We start from the raw sequence: 19,260 nt of genomic DNA, 5'->3' as shown, positions 1-19,260 counted from the left end.
CAAGAGCAAAAACTATATGCGTTTCATATTAATCATGAGCTTGATATATCACAAAAACGCGTAGTAACTTGGTAAAGCGTTTAGTGGCCTTAGTTACCTTCCAAAGTGTATTCACTTCTTTGAAAAAATCATTTTCTTAAAAGTGTTAAGTGTTTACAACTTGTAAACAATTTTTACAAAAATTAATCTTTTGAACTCTTCTTGTAAATAAAGTGTTCTTACACTTATTTTACCACTAATAATGGTGTAAGTGCAAGTAAAGGTCATAATCTTTTTAATATCGACTCTTGAACTTGGTTTGTTTAGAAAAGTCTTTTGTAAATCTCAGATTTACACGAGCATCAACTTACTTTTTTTACTTACATTTCAAGAAAATCACTTTCTTTCAAGTTCATGCTTAAACTTAGAAGATGATTATTCTATGTAGCACATAATCACCTCCTAACCTTATTAAATCATGGTTTTAATCATTATTTAACAAGTCTCATATAATGATTAACATCACATTACCAAGAATCAACAAGAAATCAACAATATAATCACAACAACATCATACTACAACATTTCATCATGTTTTCCTCTTTATGTAAGCTTTATGTTTAATCTTAAAGTTCATGTTCTTAGTGTTCTTGATATAATTAACATACTACAACTTTTAACCATAAAATTAGAAGTAAACAAGAGTAAATCAAGAACTTACTACTAGCTCAAAGGCTAGGGAAGATCTCTAGTGAAAAAGATGGTGAAAATGGTGTGAGAAAGCAAGTGATGATAGCTCCTTGATGATCCACAAGCTACAATCTTCACAAAGCACCTCCTAACACATGAATGGAGCTTGAAATGGATGGATATGGTGGTGTTAAGGTGGTGGTGGTGGTGGTTGAAATGTGAGCTGAGAGGGAGAGAGTAGAGTGTGAGGGATGGTGTGATCTTGAGAAGATATGGAATGGTATGGTGATCTTACACACCATACTTATAAAGATCTCAAACTAATATTTTGTACAAGAAATCAAGTAAGGATCAAATAAAATATTTAGATAAAATCTTGGAAGTATGGTGTTAGGAATGGTGGTGATGGCCGATTAGGCCTGGGGGGGAGGGGGTCTAGATGAAACTTGTAACTAGTTGGTTAATATTTGTTCAAATCCAAGTACATGGTTACATATGTTAGTTAGTGGAGAATTATTGGGTGTTATAGTGTGCGGGGATCATGACTAGCCAAGAAATAATTAAACAATGTATTTGGCAAAATTTTGGTGTTCCGGGTAATGTCCGGTTGTTCGGTTAGATACCGTTCCGTTAAAGTGCTTAATTATTTCTTATTGTGTCCGTTATGTGTCTTTTTGTAACACTTTTAATTTCCGGCACTTAGGAAAGCATACAGGACCATTCTGCCATATTTTTGCACATTACTAGCATGTTAAATGCTGAATTTCTGATAAATAATGCAGAATTCTGCATTATTAGTGGGTTTTAGGCACTTCCCGACACTTTAACTATCACCTAGTGACGCAGTTTTATGGTCCTCACTTCCCTACACTCCATACTAGTGTAGTACCCTGTCTCTGGCCCATACTGGGTCTCAAAACACTGTCTGTCTATTTACTGGCACTGTCAGTTTATTTCTAAGTTATCCGCTAACTGTGCTTTGTGCATCAACTTTGTCACTAAAGTTTGTATGTAATGAATGGAGTGACAGTATGGAATGTGATGCATATGTATGTATGATACAGAAATCAGAAAGCAGTTTACGTCATCAGTAGTAATCAAGCACAGTCATTAAGCACGTAATTAAAATTAATTAATTGTACGGATACCTGGTTTAGTGAGAGTTGTCACAGTTTTTACCATTGGCGCTGGGGAAGCAAGGAATAATGGCAACACTATGCTAACTGTGCTTTGTGCATCAACTTCCACCTAAATCCATTACGCAAGCTCGCAACATGTCTTCTAACGTTTGATTCGTTCGTTCGCTCTGTCCGTCTGTCTGCGGATGAAAGGCAGTACTCAGATTCAACTGAGAACCAAAAGCTTCTTGAAAAGATTGCCAAATCCTTGACACAAATCTTCCATCTCTATCAGAGATAATTGAGAGAGGCACTCCATGTCGTGCAACAATCTCTCTCAGGTATATCTCAGCAAGTTTACTCGTGTTGTCTTTTTCCTTGATTGGCAAAAAGTGTGCAAATTTAGTTAAACGGTCTACAATTACCCAAATCGTATCATGACCTTTGGGCGTCCTTGGCAATTTTTTTATAAAGTCCATCGAAATCTATTCCCATTTCCATTAGGGTATTTCAGGTTGTTGTAAGAGACCTGAAGGCTTCTGCTATTCAACCTTTACCTTGGCGCAACTTAAACATTTGCCAACATATACCGCAACATCGCCTTTCATTCTTGGCCACCAATAAAAATCCTTTAGATCTTGGTACATTTTATCCGCTCCTGGATGGATTGAGTACCGCGACTTGTGGGCCTCATCAAAAATAACATTTCTCAAACCACCAAACAAAGGAACCCAAATTCTTCCCAAGAAACACAATGTTCCTTCCCTGTTTGGTACCAACTGCTTTTCCATCCCACGGAGGTATTCATTCTCAATATTTCTTTCCTCAAGAGCATCTCTCTGCGCGGCACGAATGCGCAATGAGAGGTCCGTTTGAACAATCATTTCCAAAGCCCTAACCCTTATGGGCTTAATCCTTTCTTTCCGACTCAGGGCATCGGCGACCACATTCGCCTTCCCTGGCTGATACTTGATTTCACAATCGTAGTTGTTCAATAGTTCAACCCAGCGTCTTTGCCTCATGTTAAGCTCTTTTTGATAAAAAATGTGCTGTAGGCTCTTATGATCCGTAAAGATTGTGCATCGCGTGCCATATAAATAATGTCGCCAGATTTTCAAAGCAAACACCACTGCGCCCAATTCCAGATCGTGCGTGGTGTAATTTTTCTCATGGACATTTAACTGGCGAGAAGCATATGCTATCACTTTCTGATGCTGCATTAGCACGCAGCCTAAACCCTGACGCAAAGCGTCGCAATATACCACGAAGTCGTCCGTGCCTTCGGGTAGAGATAAAATTGGTGCGTCGCAAAGTTTGTTCTTCAACAACTGAAATGCTTCTTCTTGTTTGTCTCTCCAATCAAACTTCTTGTCTTTTTGCGTAAGGGAGGTCAATGGTTGAGCGATTTTCGAGAAATCCTCAATGAACCTGCGATAATATCCGGCCAAACCTAGAAACTGTCCGGATACTTGAAGACATGCTATGAGCATGTGTGATCGACTTTGGTAAGGGGTGGGAGAAACACTTGCCGTTGATAGAGTTCTCCTTACAACAACAGTTACCATACCAACATCCAGGCAGCTCCATTCGAAGCATTGTATGGGCGGAAATGTCGTTCTCCTCTTTGTTGGGCTGAGGTGGGTGACAGCCAGATCACAGGTCCGAGCTTGTACTTGAAACTTCAGAGAAGATTTTTCAGATCAGAAATCGTATGGCGGCAGCGCGCGATCATCACAAAAGTTACGCTGATAAGTGTAGGAAACCTTTGGAATTCGCTGTAGGCGATCGCGTTATGTTGAAAGTCTCGCCCTGGAAGGGTGTGGTGCGTTTTGGAAAACGGGGCAAGCTTAATCCGCGTTATATCGGGCCATTCAAAATTCTGGAGCGAATTGGTAAAGGGCCTACAAGCTCGAGTTACCTGCTGAGTTGGGTAACGTCCATGATGTCTTCCATGTTTCACAACTGAAAAAGTGCTTGTCCGATGAAACACTTGTGGTACCACTTCAAGAGCTGAAAATCGATGACAAATTGCAGTTTGTCGAAGAACCCATCGAAATTATGGATCGGGAAGTCAAGGTCCGTAAGCATAGTCGAATTCCGATCGTGAGGGTCCGTTGGAACTCAAGGCGTGGACTGGAGTTCACGTGGGAACGCGAAGATCAGATGAAGCTCAAGTATCCACAACTTTTCCCAACTGACCAATCTAATCCTGATGCAACTGGTGAATTTCGAGACGAAATTCCCTTTCAAGTTGGGGATGATGTGGCGCCCGAGGAAAATCCGCTGTCATCCTGATCTAATACTTTGCCGCTTTGGGTTACTTATCAAATTTCGGAATGAAATTTCTTTCAAGTTGGGGATGATGTGACAACCCGAGATTTCAAGGTCTTTCATTTACGCATCATTTGTTTCACAATCCTGTTTTATGTTGTATCATGTGCATCGTGTATGAATGATTTAAGTATTGCTATGTTTGAATGTTATATGAAAACCTAGGAGTTGTTTAAGGGTTAGACACAACATGTTTATATTTAACCTTGTGCATCACACACTTGAGTCACGAAGAACCCAAGCAGACGAAGAATTGCAGTTCTTCGTCAGAACCACTCCTCAACAAAGAAGGGTTCTTCGTCACAACCAAACTTTGGCGAATAAGGGTTCTTCGCCGAGAGGTCTTTCACCAAAAAGGGCCTTGGCCCAGGATTATTCATGGGCCTGGCTGTCACTTAGTTTGTATAAATTTTCATAATCCTCAACCGTAAACACAAAACCCAAAAGTCCTCTCTCCCTACTCTCTGTGTGACAACAATTTTAGGATCTCGAAGCCTTTTCATCTCGTTCAAACTAATCGCTTCGGTATCACGGTTAGTGTCTATCATTGTTAGTTGCTAAAATCTTGATGTCGTGATTGTATGAAAAACTAGGGTTTCATTGGTTAGATCGTAAGTCTAGAACGTGTGGTTGAATATGGTATTAAACTATGTTGGACTTGATGATTAGAAATCTTTGGATTAACAAACTAATGATTTGTTCGATTAGTATGATGATTCACAGGATAAATTGTTAGTTATGATTTGTATGATGAGTAGGAACTGTTATCTTTTGAATGGAATTGAAAGGTTGATGATTGTTCATAATTAAGGTGCATGATCATGATTAAAAGGCGTTGTCTGATCTGAATTGGAAACTGTCAAATCTGTTGGCAACTGTTATGACTGAGAAGAAGGAATTGTAACCGTCTGTTGAAGTAGCGACGAAAGACTCCTTGCGAAGAACATAACTCGACGAAGAACTTGGTCCTTCGTTGATTGGCTGTTGACGAAAAACTAAGGTTCTTCGCCACCATCACTTCTCGACGAAACATGGTTCTTCGGAGGAGGGTTCTTCGCCATGAGAACATCCCATGAAGAATTGGTTCTTCGTGGAGATGCTGCAAGTGAACAAATGGACAAAACAGTTTATGATGTTTGTAATAATGGATATTTGTGTTGCATGACAATAATGTTGATTAGGAATGAGAAACTATAACTTGTGTGAGTAACCAATTCATATGTTACTGGTTATTATGTGATATGCACATGGGATGTGGTCTTAAATGAGAATTGAATACGTGCTGCGTGATGTACGGTAATCTTTGTGATGAATGCAATCTGTGAAAAACTACGTGACTTAATATTTTATGAAACTGATTATTATGGTAATCACGGTAGGGTTTGGGTTGACCAACTTGGATGGGTAACTTAACATACCAAGCAAAACTAAGGTGAGTTCACTTATCTTGAGCATGCGTCCCAGTGGGTGGGACAATCAGTGGGTATTCCTGAGAGGAATAAGTCTTTTGGGGTAAAAATTGGAATGTTAGATAATACACTCAATTCCTATCACCTTAAGTCCCATCTTATACCGAATAGTTACCTGAGAGGTAACAGGGTGTTAGTTAATAGCGCTATTAGGCTTGGCAACCTCACACCGTACCTGAGAGGACGGACGTGAACTAATGACCTTAATCATGACCAATGCTTAGATAGGGGGCATTGGGGACAGGCAAAACAATCTGGAGCCATCTTGTACGGTACTCGAGTTATTATCAACATTATTAATGAACTAAACTAAACACTTGGCAATCAATGTTTTCGTAAAACTATAAACTCACCAGCGTTGTCTGATATACTTGTTGCATACTCGCAGGTCGTTAGATGCTTTGGACGAGGAACTTGCTGTCTGGGATAGCTGGAGTGGTCATGTGTCGAGTCTTTTGAGAACACATAACAATACATTTGGTTTCCTTTTATTTGGTTTTGAAACAATGAATGATAACTTATATTATGTTTCCAGTGAACATGTTAAACTTGGATTATGCTTATGAATGTTTTATCATTATGAATGGAAACTTTGTTTAATAACTTGATATTAGTTCAATGTGATTGGTGGTTAGATCCTGGTACATCATATGCCTAGCAGGGGTTTCCGCATGTGGTAATTTGGGGGTGTGACAGTGGGGTCCTCTGCTGACAGCTGCAATTAATGAAAGAAGAGAAAGGAGTGACCACGGGATCGTGCCCAGCGGGCACGGGGCCATGGTCTGGGCTTTGATCTGACTATAAATAGGGGTGCTTGGTTCCTTTCAAAGGCATCTCTTGGCAAACCACTACTCTCCCACTTTGTAACCACTCCACCACCACTAGAACACCAACAACCACCACCATCATCCATCATCCATCTTTGGAGTGTGTAGTAGTCACGGGATCCAAGATTGATTGTAAAGGTTCTTGCCAATCAAACGCCATGTTTTGTTAATCCTCTTACATCACTTGGTGAAGACAAGTCTTTTATGTATTACTTTTGATTTTTTATCTTTCGGCACTTTTTATTTGGGTTTGTATTAATGAATTTAATAACTAGTTTTTTATGTTTAAGGTGAATTTTCTTTATCATTTTTCCGTGGTGTCTTGAGATTACTCTACTGTCAATATAAAGTAAAAGATTACATCATTCGTGTTTTTACGGTCTATATAATGGCACGTTGACTACCTGGTCGGGGGTTAGGGGAATGGTTTGGTAAAGTTCTTGTCTCGTTTAGTGTATAGATCCTGCGACGACCTGGTTCAAGCTTACTAGGACCTCCTTCAATACCCACTGGTATTGGATAGCGTGGGTGCGAATAGCTTGAACCCTTCATATGTAAACTACTATTAATACTTTAAACCGGCTTCTTGGGATTGTATCCTTGCTGACTCAAACCACTTAGCCGAGGGTAATGTCACCTTCAAAAGAGGGGCCTACCACTTTTCGCATTAATAACTTACTTAATTATCTTTCAATATTCCAACCCTTTGGGATTGTATCCCTGCTGACTCAAACCACTGGGTTGAGGGTAACGTCACCTTCAAAAGAGGGGCCTACTACTATAACTAAGATAATATCTTAAAAAGTCCGAAAGTGCGAAAATCATCAAAGGATACATTAAAGACGAGTCGGATCTAAGTGATTCTATCTTTTCTATCTGTTTTTATTTTTATCTTTTCATTTTTAGTTTTATTTTTATGTTTCAAAACTTTTCTCAAAAATTTAGATCGATTAGACGTTGAGGATAAACCGGTACTAAAAGCTCTTGTGTCCTTGGACGACCTCGGTATCTTACCAACACTATACTATGCTCACGATGGGTGCACTTCCCAATTGTGTGTTTAGTGTTAGTATAATATCGTGTTTTATAAATTTAAAACTTGACTAATGCGTAAAATGGGCTTAAAATATCAATAAAAACATATCACACTTCGCATACACCAGAAACAGAAGAGAGAAAGAAATCGAATGAGAAGATGAAAACAAAAGAGAAGTAATCGGTGGGCGCCAATGAAGAAACACCAGATCTAAATGACCAGAACCAACCTAGATCTGGGGGTAGGGTTTCTGCATAAAATGGTTAATCCCCTCGTCGATGACTGCTAGATGCTACTTCACCGGAATCACTACAAAATAGAAAACGCCATTAGCCTCGCCACGAGGAGAATGGGAGTTCTCTCCGTGATCACCCTCCAGCGTGAGAATAAATACAATGATCTGAAGAAAATGAAGTAGCAAGAGTGAAAGTAAGTGAGAGTGAATGAATGACTTGTACCTGAATTCTCTTATTTATAGCCGAAGGTTTGGCGCTTAAAATATAACGGAGAAGTTAACGGAATCTTCTTTTCCGTTTGCGGTTATCTCCCCATCCATGCATATGGACCGTGAGTTGACCAACGGCTGGGGAGGTGCCACGTGGAAAGTGACTTGATCTAGATCTGCATGTAAATTGTGCCATCATCATGAATTTAGATGAATGCTCTAGATGCTACCACATCACATTCAATTACAACGGAATGAGGCCATGCACGATTGGCCATTTAATGCTTCTAGAAGATCTATAGCTGTGAGCCCTTGATCAACTACCACGTGTCCAGTTTTTTATAACAGAAAAGATTCCTTTTGTTCAAGTCCTTATTTCTTCATGCGCACGAACATGTTTGAGACTTGTCTTTAGTCGTTAAATCTTCAAGCTTAACTGTATCCTTGCGCGGGCCTGCACAAGGGTGTTAAATGAATATTTGCCTTTTCCTATCTCCGGCGCATGGTCATTAAGGATTGAACTTCCCAAATCTTATTTAGACCACCTGCGCGGAGCACACAAGGCCTGCTTAAGATGATCTTGGAGTATAATCATGGTATGGTCCTCTGCGCCTGCGCAGGGTTTTGGGACCATACCCCTTCATCATGGCATCTCTCTCAACATCTGATAGTTTTTCTTTGTCTTCTTCCCAAAATCTTTCACTATCAATGGAAAAGAGAAACCAAACTAATCTGTTGGCATGAGTTCCTTTTTCACACTTCCGATTGGTGGGTGAACGGCGGCATGATGAAGTTTTTTTTAGAAAGAGAAAGTTGTTGTTTAGAGAGAGAACCAACAATCTTCATCGTGTTCATCTAGAACACCAAAAACACACGCACAAGTGTGTGGGAGGGAAGCAGGTTTGAACCTAATTTACCACGATTTTAGAGAGAAAAACAACAATCTTCATCGTGTTCATCGGACGGGTCTAGATTGGGTAAGTGTTTTAGAGAGAGAAAGTTGTTGTTATTGAGAGAGAAACAACAATCTTCATGATTTTCATCTAGAACACCAAGAACACACGTACACGTGTGTGAGAGAGAAGCATGTTCAAACCTAATTTACCACAATTTTTAGAGAGAGAAACAACAATCTATTAAGTGTTTTATTTTGAAAAATCATTTCACACTTGATTTTTTTTGTTAAAATGGTTGTTAATATGTTTTTGTGTGCTCAAAGTGTTCTAGTTAATGGGTAAATAATTATGTAGTTTGTAGGTTTTTTGTTTTTGTGTTAAAATCATTTTAAGTTTTTGATATTCTCAGTAGTTATTTGATTACAAATCAATATCTTTTAAAATGTTGAAATGTTGTTTTAGATGGGTTGTTAGTTGTCTTGTATAAACTTCACTCGAATATTACATTTTCATTACCTTTAAAAGTACATAATTTAATAGTTTATGATCTCGTTTATTTTACAAATAAAAAGTTGTGTTTTTTTTTTGCTGACATAATTAGCAGGTACATATGTTGTAACAATGTTACACCTGTTACTTATAGTTACACCAGCCCTTTCTTGGATACAAAAAGGGGTTACGCGTATGTAACACATGTTTGTAACTTATGTTACACTGGAGGGTAACACATGTATAGCCACGTTACACATGTTGCATATAGTTTTTACATATGTTACAACAAAATTTTACACATGTATAACACATAACACATGTTATATACCTGTTGTTACATTTGTGTTAATAAGTTCAATTTTAGGAGATTAACACTAATATACTTGCTTTGTTCAAAGGTGAATGGACGTTTGTGTTCAAGATAAATGATGAATATGGTTATCAAGACGCGAAGCATAACTAGGTTTTTGTTATCTTATGAAAGTTTTTGGATCATTTTTATATAGTTAAGTTTGTATAAACTTTTTTGTTACTTTTAAGTTTGATTGTAATGTGTGCAAATACTAACAGCCCATGATGTCATAAAACTTACTAACACCAACTATTGATATAAAACTAGTTAGTTTTTTGGAAGCATTACAACTATTAATATAAAACTTATTTTTATTTACATTGTTAGTATTCCCATTTTTGGATGAAGACGGATGTTGTTGTAAAGGCCATTTTTTGGATGTAATAGCTAAATGTAACATGTATAACCTTGATGTCGCAACATTTTATTCCCACCAAAAAATGATGTGGATGATGAAGACTCGCAAGTATCCCCGCGTTTGGGCTTCGAAGTTTTTCAGCTGATATTAGTAGTTTGTACAATACTAAGCAGGTCCCAGTTGTTGCTTAATCAGGTTACACATGTTACACAAGATGTAACATGTGTAAACTGGAAACACTTGAGTAACATTTCGGTATAACATATGTTACAGGTTGTATCCCTAAAGCATGTTTACCTATATAAGTACTTAAAAAATATAAATCAAAGTAGGAACACAACTTTTAAGAATGTTACACACGTTGTAGAGAAGATGTTACATTTGCACACACAATGTAACATGTGTAACATGGCGACAAGTGTCGTGTGTGATCTTTTTTTTTTGTTACCCTAGGGTGCTAAACGTGTTACAACGTTCATACCACGCGTAAACTTATACTAACATCCGTCCCTATGTCCACAAATGATCTAGAACATACTCCACGTTACTCTCTTTATGAGTCTTCTAATGACACTAAATTATGGACACCGATTGCCAACGAGTAGTATCATCCTGTTATTGGTAAATCATACGACACACTCGAAGAACTTCTTGCCATGTGTTGGTGCAGTCATCTGTCGTCTTCGTCTAATGTCGAGTCTGGGTTGCGTTGCGGAATTGATTAAGCATGATGTCATCATATATGATGATGACATCATATTGATGACATCACATATTGCATCATCACATGTCTTCTACATATCAAAGCAACAGTAAACGACAAAGATACATTCGAATTTGAAAGTTCACAAGAAGGCAAAATAGTGTATTGTGGCCGTTTGTTGTGATTGGACCATTTGAAGGTCCAATGAGGGGCTTACATTTGAAGGCCCAATCACAAGAAACAGTCCATTTGAAGGCCCAATCATAGAAGGTTCGCTTGAAAGTCAACATGGGAGGTTCGCTTGAATGGCTAAATTTGGAGGTTCGCTTTTAGTGTAATGCAAGTGGTTCGCTTATATGGTTTGTGTCATTTTGAGCGAACCAGAAGCAATAGTATAAATAGGGTGAATGTCATTTCATTTGTAACGATTTTCCAGATTTGATACCGAGGTATTGCCGGTATTCCTTGTAACTGTAAACGCTGTAAAATCAATATACAAGAGGTTTAAAGAATGATTCAAGCTGTTTTCACGACCGTTTCTTTGTTTCCGCCTCTGAAACGGATTTGAGCTCTTCCGAATGACTCGTTTAGGTCACAATCCGATCCTACAATTGGTATCTGAGCTCAGGAGGAAGAGATTTCGCAAAAACAACTCGTTTTTCATCAGTTTTTCTGATTTCTACACCATTCATTTCAAAATTAAAATTTTTCACGGATAAAATCAGCTCAAATTCACACATCTTGTGCTTAATCATGTATTAACTAATCCTGGAAAGTTTCACCTTTAATATCGACTTATTTCTGGTTCAAATCAGTGGTTCGCTTGAATTTGGTTCGTTCTTTGCTGACATCACGAGTTCCGCTTCAAGGACACTAATATACATAGGTTCGCTCCAAATTGTTTGTAGATTCGCTCCAAATAACCACAGATCCGCTCCAAACTACATGTTTGGTCCGCTTATTAGTCAGTTAAGAGATTCGCTTATTAGTCTTTCAAACTATTGAGGTTCGCTCACAGGGACTTTAATAGGTCCGCTTTTGTGTCAAATAGGGTCTCGTTCTTGTGACATTTAGTTATCGAACAGGATAATCACGTGAAGTTGTCAGTAGTTGGGAACAGGAAAAGGAAACCACATGTTTGTGTCAGTTTGCATAAGGTGATAAGAATCATTTGTGATCACATGTGACTTTATGAGTTTCGATAATATTGAAGTCTGATCAATTCATACATACTTTAAAGTGTTGTTTTAATGGATTTTGAGGTCCAATAGAGTTCAATTGAAATCTGTTGACGACATGTGATAAATGTGAGCGACCCATTCACAACATTTGATAAACAGTTGTTGTCAGTCCATTTGTCGGCCACATTTAAAGAAGAAGGTTCAATTATATTGAATATTGATACAAGTGTTAAGTAATGTGATTGGGTCATAATCTCGGCCCAATAAGATTTGTTTCATCATTTGTGAAGTGTTAACTGATGCCGACCCATGTGACTTCAATTAAAGTGATTTGTTAATTCAAAGTTTGTTTAAGCTCATCATAGCTTGTATCAGCCAAATCAAATTATGTAAAGATTTTTGATATAAATCAGTTGTTACAAGATTGTTTCAGTTGGCTCGTAGTGTGTTAAAAGCATCAGATCGAATGAGATCATGTGAGGTCATGTCAATACACATGGTTTGAGTTGTATCTCAGATTGTTTAGTGTGGTCAGATCGCGTGAAAAGGTTCAATTCGTTTGAAAGCCCATCAGTTCGCAAGTAGTGAGTCAGGTCGTTTGAAATTGATCCACGTCATAGCAGTCCGCACAGTTTGTCAACCTTCAGTTCGCACAGTGTGTTAACCTTCAGTCCGCACTGTTTGTCAATTTTCAGTCCGCACAAAATATTCATCAGTTCGAGTATTAGTTTGTTTCAGTTAATTGATAAGTCCGTTTAAACTGATCGTTTATTTGTTCGTTCAGGTATTTCCCGAAGCATCATCTGAGTTTTGAAACATGGCTGAAGAGTTCTACAATGCGTTCGCGACACCCGTTGCCCCTGTAACCACTGCTGAAGTGTTGTATAATGAGAATGAGACGGGAACTCATCAAAAACCGCCGAAACTCATGTACATTGAAGACTTTCAAGGTTGGAAGAACCGATTCGAGAACTGGGTTCAAGCTTACAAATTCGACGCATGGTGTTCATTGCTGAAAGATTATGAGAAACCAAAGAATGAACGCGGATTAGAGAAGGTTTTTAATGATTTTACAGAAGCTGACAAGTTGAAATACACAAGTGAGAAGAAGACATCTTTGTCTTACTTCAACATAATGGTACAGCTAGATCAATCTGGGAAGCTTTGATTCAAAAATTCAGAGGGAGTGCTGATATGATAAAAAACAAGAAGGCATTATTGAAGAAATCGTTTGACATGTTTACTGCATTTGATCATGAAACAACCAAGCAGCCTATAGATAGATACTGTCATTTGGTGTTGGAAATGGGTAGGTTGGATATCAAGAAAGAAGACGATGAATGAGTCGATAAACTAGCTGAAGCGTTACCACAACACAATTGGGGAACATATTTGATGGTTGTGAAACTTATGAGAAAATCTGAGAGCATGAATTTGGCTCAGTTTATTCAGAAAATCGAAGAGCAGGAGCTGGATATTCAAAAGACAGCTATCATGACAAATCCAAATGCAAAGCAAGATGTCAGTCTGTACTATCGAGGGAACAAGTTTGAGACCACTCCCAGTAAAAGTCCAAAGATTAGTACTGCATTCAGTGCTGATGGTTCTGCAAGTCCAAATGCAAGTACTACAACTCAAAGTGGTGGATCTACTTCATCATTCTCAAGCTTTGATCCAAACAACAACACACCTAGCCCTCAAAACCAAAATTCTACAAATCTGCAGTGCAATGTGACACTGAACATCCAGAATGGTCAAAATCTTTCTCCAGAGGTGGCAAAGCAACACATGGCATCTCTTGTAGCCATGTTAGAGTCGTATGAAAGTTTGATTGCAGGAAGAATTGGTAATCCAATGCTCACAAAAAAAGATTACGACCAAATTGATGCAGAAGAGCTTGAGCTGATGGATGTGAAGTGGTGCTTAGCTAGTGCCTGCAGGAGAGCTGAAAAATTTCAACAGATTACGGGCAGAGACGAGTTTCGAGGAATGGCTACCTCTCCACTTGGTTTTGACAAGTCAAAGGTAACCTGTTTCCGATGTAAAGGAAAAGGTCACTTTAAACGGGAATGTAAGAACCGAGAGTCAACTGGTAGTCAAGAAAAGAGCAATTACTATCAGAAATCAATCTTTCATCAAATCGATCAAAAACCTCAACAAAAGGAACCGCAAACTGCTCATGGGAAAATGATTGAAGAAGCCAATAGGAAAGCTTATTATGGGATAATAGATCAAAGTGATGAGTTTGTTGCACAGGGATTTAGCTGGGACAAGTATATACCTAGTGGAACTAAATCTGATGTTGCACTTGTTACCAGGATTCTGGATCAAAATGAGGATTGTCAGAAAAGGATTCCGATATTTCCAGATCTTGGAAGTGATGTTGATACGGATGATGAGGAAGATTATCTTAACAAATGTCGAAAAAGCATTGATTCTGACAGTTTTAATTTTTTCTATGCAGATAAAGTTGAGATGCTGAATCAGAAGAAGATTGCTCGTTTGCAGAAAGAGCTAGAAGCAGCAAAGTTACTTGCTGATGAAAGGCGAAGACTGAAGCTGTTAAAACAAAGATGAAGCAACTGCTGAGATTGCAATAGAGAAGATTGTTGAAGTAGAGAAAGTAGTGGAGAAAATTGTCGAAGTCGAGAAACTTGTGGAAGTCGAGAAAATAGTCGAAGTAGAAAAGATTGTCGAAAAGATTGTTGAGGTTGAGAAACTTGTAGAAGTTGAAAAGACTGTCGAAGTCGAAAAGATAGTTGAAAAGGTGGTTGAAGTTACTAAGCCTTGTGAGAAATGTTCAGAATCTTGCAAAGAGTGTAATGAAAAAGATAAAAAGATTATCGACTTAGAGAAGATTAAGGAAGATTTACTGTCAGATGTGAAGTACGTGAAAGAGTCATACGATGTACTGAACAGGACAGTTGACAGTTTAAAAAGAACGAATGCAGAAATTGAAAAGGCAAATGATAAGATGAGTGCAACTTTGATGACAAAGCAAAGTGTCATAAATGATTACATTGAAGATTGTGCAAATTTGAAGAAGGAGTTGGAACTTGAGAGAATCGAGAGCGAAAGGATCAACCGATTACTTTTGAGTTATACTACTTGTGATTATCTGATTGATCGTGTTTATCCTACTGTCGCAGGTCTTGAAGCTTTCAAGAAGAAAGAAAAAGAAGAGGATACTGGTAAGAAACCAAGTGTCAAGTATAACAGATGTCCGCCTCCTATCTTTGAGAGTTATTCCCCCAGGAAACCAAACGAGGAACAAGTAGACAAGGCTCTAAACATCAAATTAAAGTCTGAAATCACTGATGAATTACCAGACAATATTGATGTTACATTCACAGCGTCTGACATTGATCATGAGTCTGAGTTAGTTAAGAGAGTTGTCGATCAGGTGTTGGATATGGATGAAGAGTCAAAGTTGGAGTCTAAGTCAGATAGTTCGAGTTCATCTAAGAAAAGTCTGAGTTCACTGGTTAAGAGTGTTTATAATAAAGAATTCTTGTTATCAAAGAATAATTTGAATGACGAAATGTTTAAGGTTGCTTATACCTTGAATAATTCGGACAAATTATTTTCTGATGAGGAATTCCCAATAAGAAGTATCAAAACTGAAATGATTAAACAGGTTTTCAAATTAACAGAAATTAATATTTCTGAAATAAAAGATTTAAATCTTGCTGAAAAACCTAAAAAGTACACTTCAAGAGTTCAACAGAGATTGAACAAGAAAAAAGGTTACGGTTATGGTTCAGATTATCGAAAGAAATCAAACCATAATGGTAATCTAAAAAAGAAAGGTCTTGGTTTTAATTCCTCAGAAAATTATAAAAATCAGAAAACTTATAAACCAAAAACAAAATTTGTTTCAGGAGGAAGTTCAGAGGATGAACAGAAGAAACCGTTCTGGAAGCATTCGAATAAAGAGTTTCTTGCTGAAGTAAAGAAGAATGTGAGGAAGTTTGCTTCGAGAGTTGATAGAAGAACCTGTTTCAAGTGTCAAAAAGTTGGACACATTGCTTGGAACTGCCAAGAGTCAATTTATTCAAAACAGGGAGTGTTTTCTAACTCTGATATGAAAAAGAAATGTGTTGATAAATCGACTTTGGAAGTTGGTGAAACTTCAAAACGTTTTTACAAAAGACAAGTCGATTTGAGTAAACAAAAATGGGTGGTTAAATCTGAGGGTAATTATGACAATGAATCTGATTCCATAAAATCAGAGGAGTCATTGGTTGATAAAAAGATTGTGAATTCCGTTCCGGTGTTGAACGATGAGAATTTTCCGTCACTGTCAAAGGAAAATTTGATGAAGAAAGTTGGAAAGACTGAGATTTCAAATCAATTCTTCACTGATAAAGGAGAATTTGATGTTGAAAAGGCTTTCAACGGGAAAGTCAAACACATTTTTGGGAAGATGGTTGATAAGAAGGTAAAGGGTGCTAAAGAATTTTATAAATCAAAATGTTGGTGGGACAGATGTGTTCCAAAGTCACCCAAGGCTGGTGAGGCTTTGGTGGACATTATGTTTGAGTAAAACACCGGACTTGCCGGAGATCCCAAGTTGATAATCGTGGATCAGGAATCGGTATCTTTCATGTTTAATTAGGATGATTTGGAAGTATTTGAAATTGTTAAAATTTTACAGGTTGAAGGACTATGCCGGAGCTTCCAGGTTGGTAAGCGAGGAGCAGGTATCGGCATCTTTCTTGAGGAATTTGTTATGGTAATGTCAATCATGCAAACGGTAAAAAAGGTTTGTTTGTGCTTGTTTACAAGTAGTTAGAGAATTTGATTGTGCATAACTTGTGCATATGGTAAATCAAGGACATTAATTTGTACTTGCATTTTCCTACAAGTGATTGAGACACAAAATGATGAACCACATCCCTGAATTTAGTATTGATATACCTACAAGTGGTAAAATCAACCAAACTTATTTTCCGGAACAATCATTTTGATTAAAACAAACTTAAGTGTTTTGAAATCTAAATGAGAAAATAGTTTGTTGATAGGGGGAGTTCTGATTGTTATGCCAAGTGAATGGCGAATTGATGCAATTTGATATCGGTTGTCATGTTTCTGTACAGTTTGTTTTCAATTTTCGTTAATGTGTTTGCATTTTAGGGGGAGTAGAAAATTTTCAGAAAATCCAAAAACATTAGAAATTTGAAAAAGACAAAAACATGATAAAAATCCAAAAATGAGTTTGTTGTGAAAAAGAGGAAATGATAGTACATCAGCGGACTATCACAACATGCTAAAGAATTGGAAAGTTTAAAAGTGTTAAACAATCTTACTGTGGATGTGTCAGTAGATTTTTGCACATTTAATAAACTGTGACGAGATATAAACCGTAAAAATTCAAACTTGCTTATTCTGTGGGTAACAGCTTCTTGGATATATAGGTAACCCCTGAAATCTTGTTTGAAAGATCCCTTATTCTGAGATACTAGGTCTTTATGCTCAGTGATATCTGGGGTATTATCCCGGGACTTCTGCTGTATGGAAGTACTGACCTAGTCCCCGGATAATACTTTCTGCAAATGCTTGAAAAAGCGCCGCCCTCAGCAAATCGATGAAACAATAAAATTGATAGTCATTGTTGTTGTAAAAAAGATCCTCTAAAGGGGACCTACCAAAAGTCGATCCGTCATCTCTCTGCTGAACGGAAGTTCTGACCTGAGCTCTCACGGTTTCGCACCTTACCCCTTACAGATATCATCTGTGGTATATTCACCTGTAAGACTGAATATTGGGATCTGGATACGGGAGTACATTCAAGTAGTGGGACACACGGATAAGTTTTAGTTTCTAAGACATTAATATCGTATCTCGGATCAGTTGAACTTTGTGTAAAAATTTGAGTGGACCAGTATACTGACAATCTAGGTAAATTGTTTAAAACTTAAAATGAAATGAAGCTTAACGGTGTTGGTGATTTGTCTCAAAAGCTGAAATGATCCTCTTACACAAACTCACAAAAATAATGTTTGTAAATATTTCTTTACTGCATTTTAATTCTCTTATGTCAAAAATCCAAAAAGATTTTCAGTGTGTTTTAGCATAAATTTTTTGAAAAATACAAAAAGATTTTCGACAACTGGTATTGAAAAGCTGATTTTCAAAATTCTGGGTGCTAAACATGATGAACAGATGGTTTGGGAGAGTGTGTGGATTTGAAAATAAAAATGATATATCTTCAAGTGGTTCTTCAAAGATTAACATTGTAAAATCATTCTTTGATTGTATAACTTTTGCAAGTGATTCATTAGATTTTTACAAGATTATCATCAGGAAATTTATTGTGAGGTAGAGGATGTGCAGGTTTCTAAGTGGTAGAGATCCAGGTTCCGATACCTGAAGACTTTGTGATTACAACATGCCAGACTGCGATCCCAGCATATCGAAAGGGGGAGTCTGAAGACATCCGAGTAGAGATTGTTCGTGGGGAGTCTGTAGATGATGATGAAAAGAGAAGAGAAAGACTTGAGGATGCTTAAACTGTGAGATATTTCAGAGAGCGTTCAGACTGATAAAGACTGAAGTTGGTGCAGGCATCTGTCGTCTTCGTCTAATGTCGAGTCTGGGTTGCGTTGCGGAATTGATTAAGCATGATGTCATCATATATGATGATGACATCATATTGATGACATCACATATTGCATCATCACATGTCTTCTACATATCAAAGCAACAGTAAACGACAAAGATACATTCGAATTTGAAAGTTCACAAGAAGACAAAATAGTGTATTGTGGCCGTTTGTTGTGATTGGACCATTTGAAGGTCCAATGAGGGGCTTACATTTGAAGGCCCAATCACAAGAAACAGTCCATTTGAAGGCCCAATCATAGAAGGTTCGCTTGAAAGTCAACATGGGAGGTTCGCTTGAATGGCTAAATTTGGAGGTTCGCTTTTAGTGTAATGCAGGTGGTTCGCTTATATGGTTTGTGTCATTTCGAGCAAACCAGAAGCAATAGTATAAATAGGGTGAATGTCATTTCATTTGTAACGATTTTCCAGATTTGATACCGAGGTATTGCCGGTATTCCTTGTAACTGTAAACGCTGTAAAATCAATATACAAGATGTTTAAAGAATGATTCAAGCTGTTTTCACGACCGTTTCTTTGTTTCCGCCTCTGAAACGGATTTGAGCTCTTCCGAACGACTCGTTTAGGTCACAGTCCGATCCTACACCATGTATAAGACTTATGACCAACAAGCTGGGTTCAACGTAAAAAATATACGTTAATGCAGTTTTTATCTACTAGTAACATTGTTAATAACAACTCTAGGTACAAATGTAACTTGCGAAATTGTACCTATATACAGTCTGAATATGTAATAAAGGAATTTTTTGTGTTAAAGAT

The sequence above is a fragment of the Helianthus annuus genome, chromosome 6, assembly GCF_002127325.2.
Source record: "Helianthus annuus cultivar XRQ/B chromosome 6, HanXRQr2.0-SUNRISE, whole genome shotgun sequence".
NCBI lineage: Eukaryota > Viridiplantae > Streptophyta > Magnoliopsida > Asterales > Asteraceae > Helianthus > Helianthus annuus.
The sequence above is the reverse complement of the archived record's forward strand: the minus strand, read 5'-3'. Positions refer to the sequence as shown.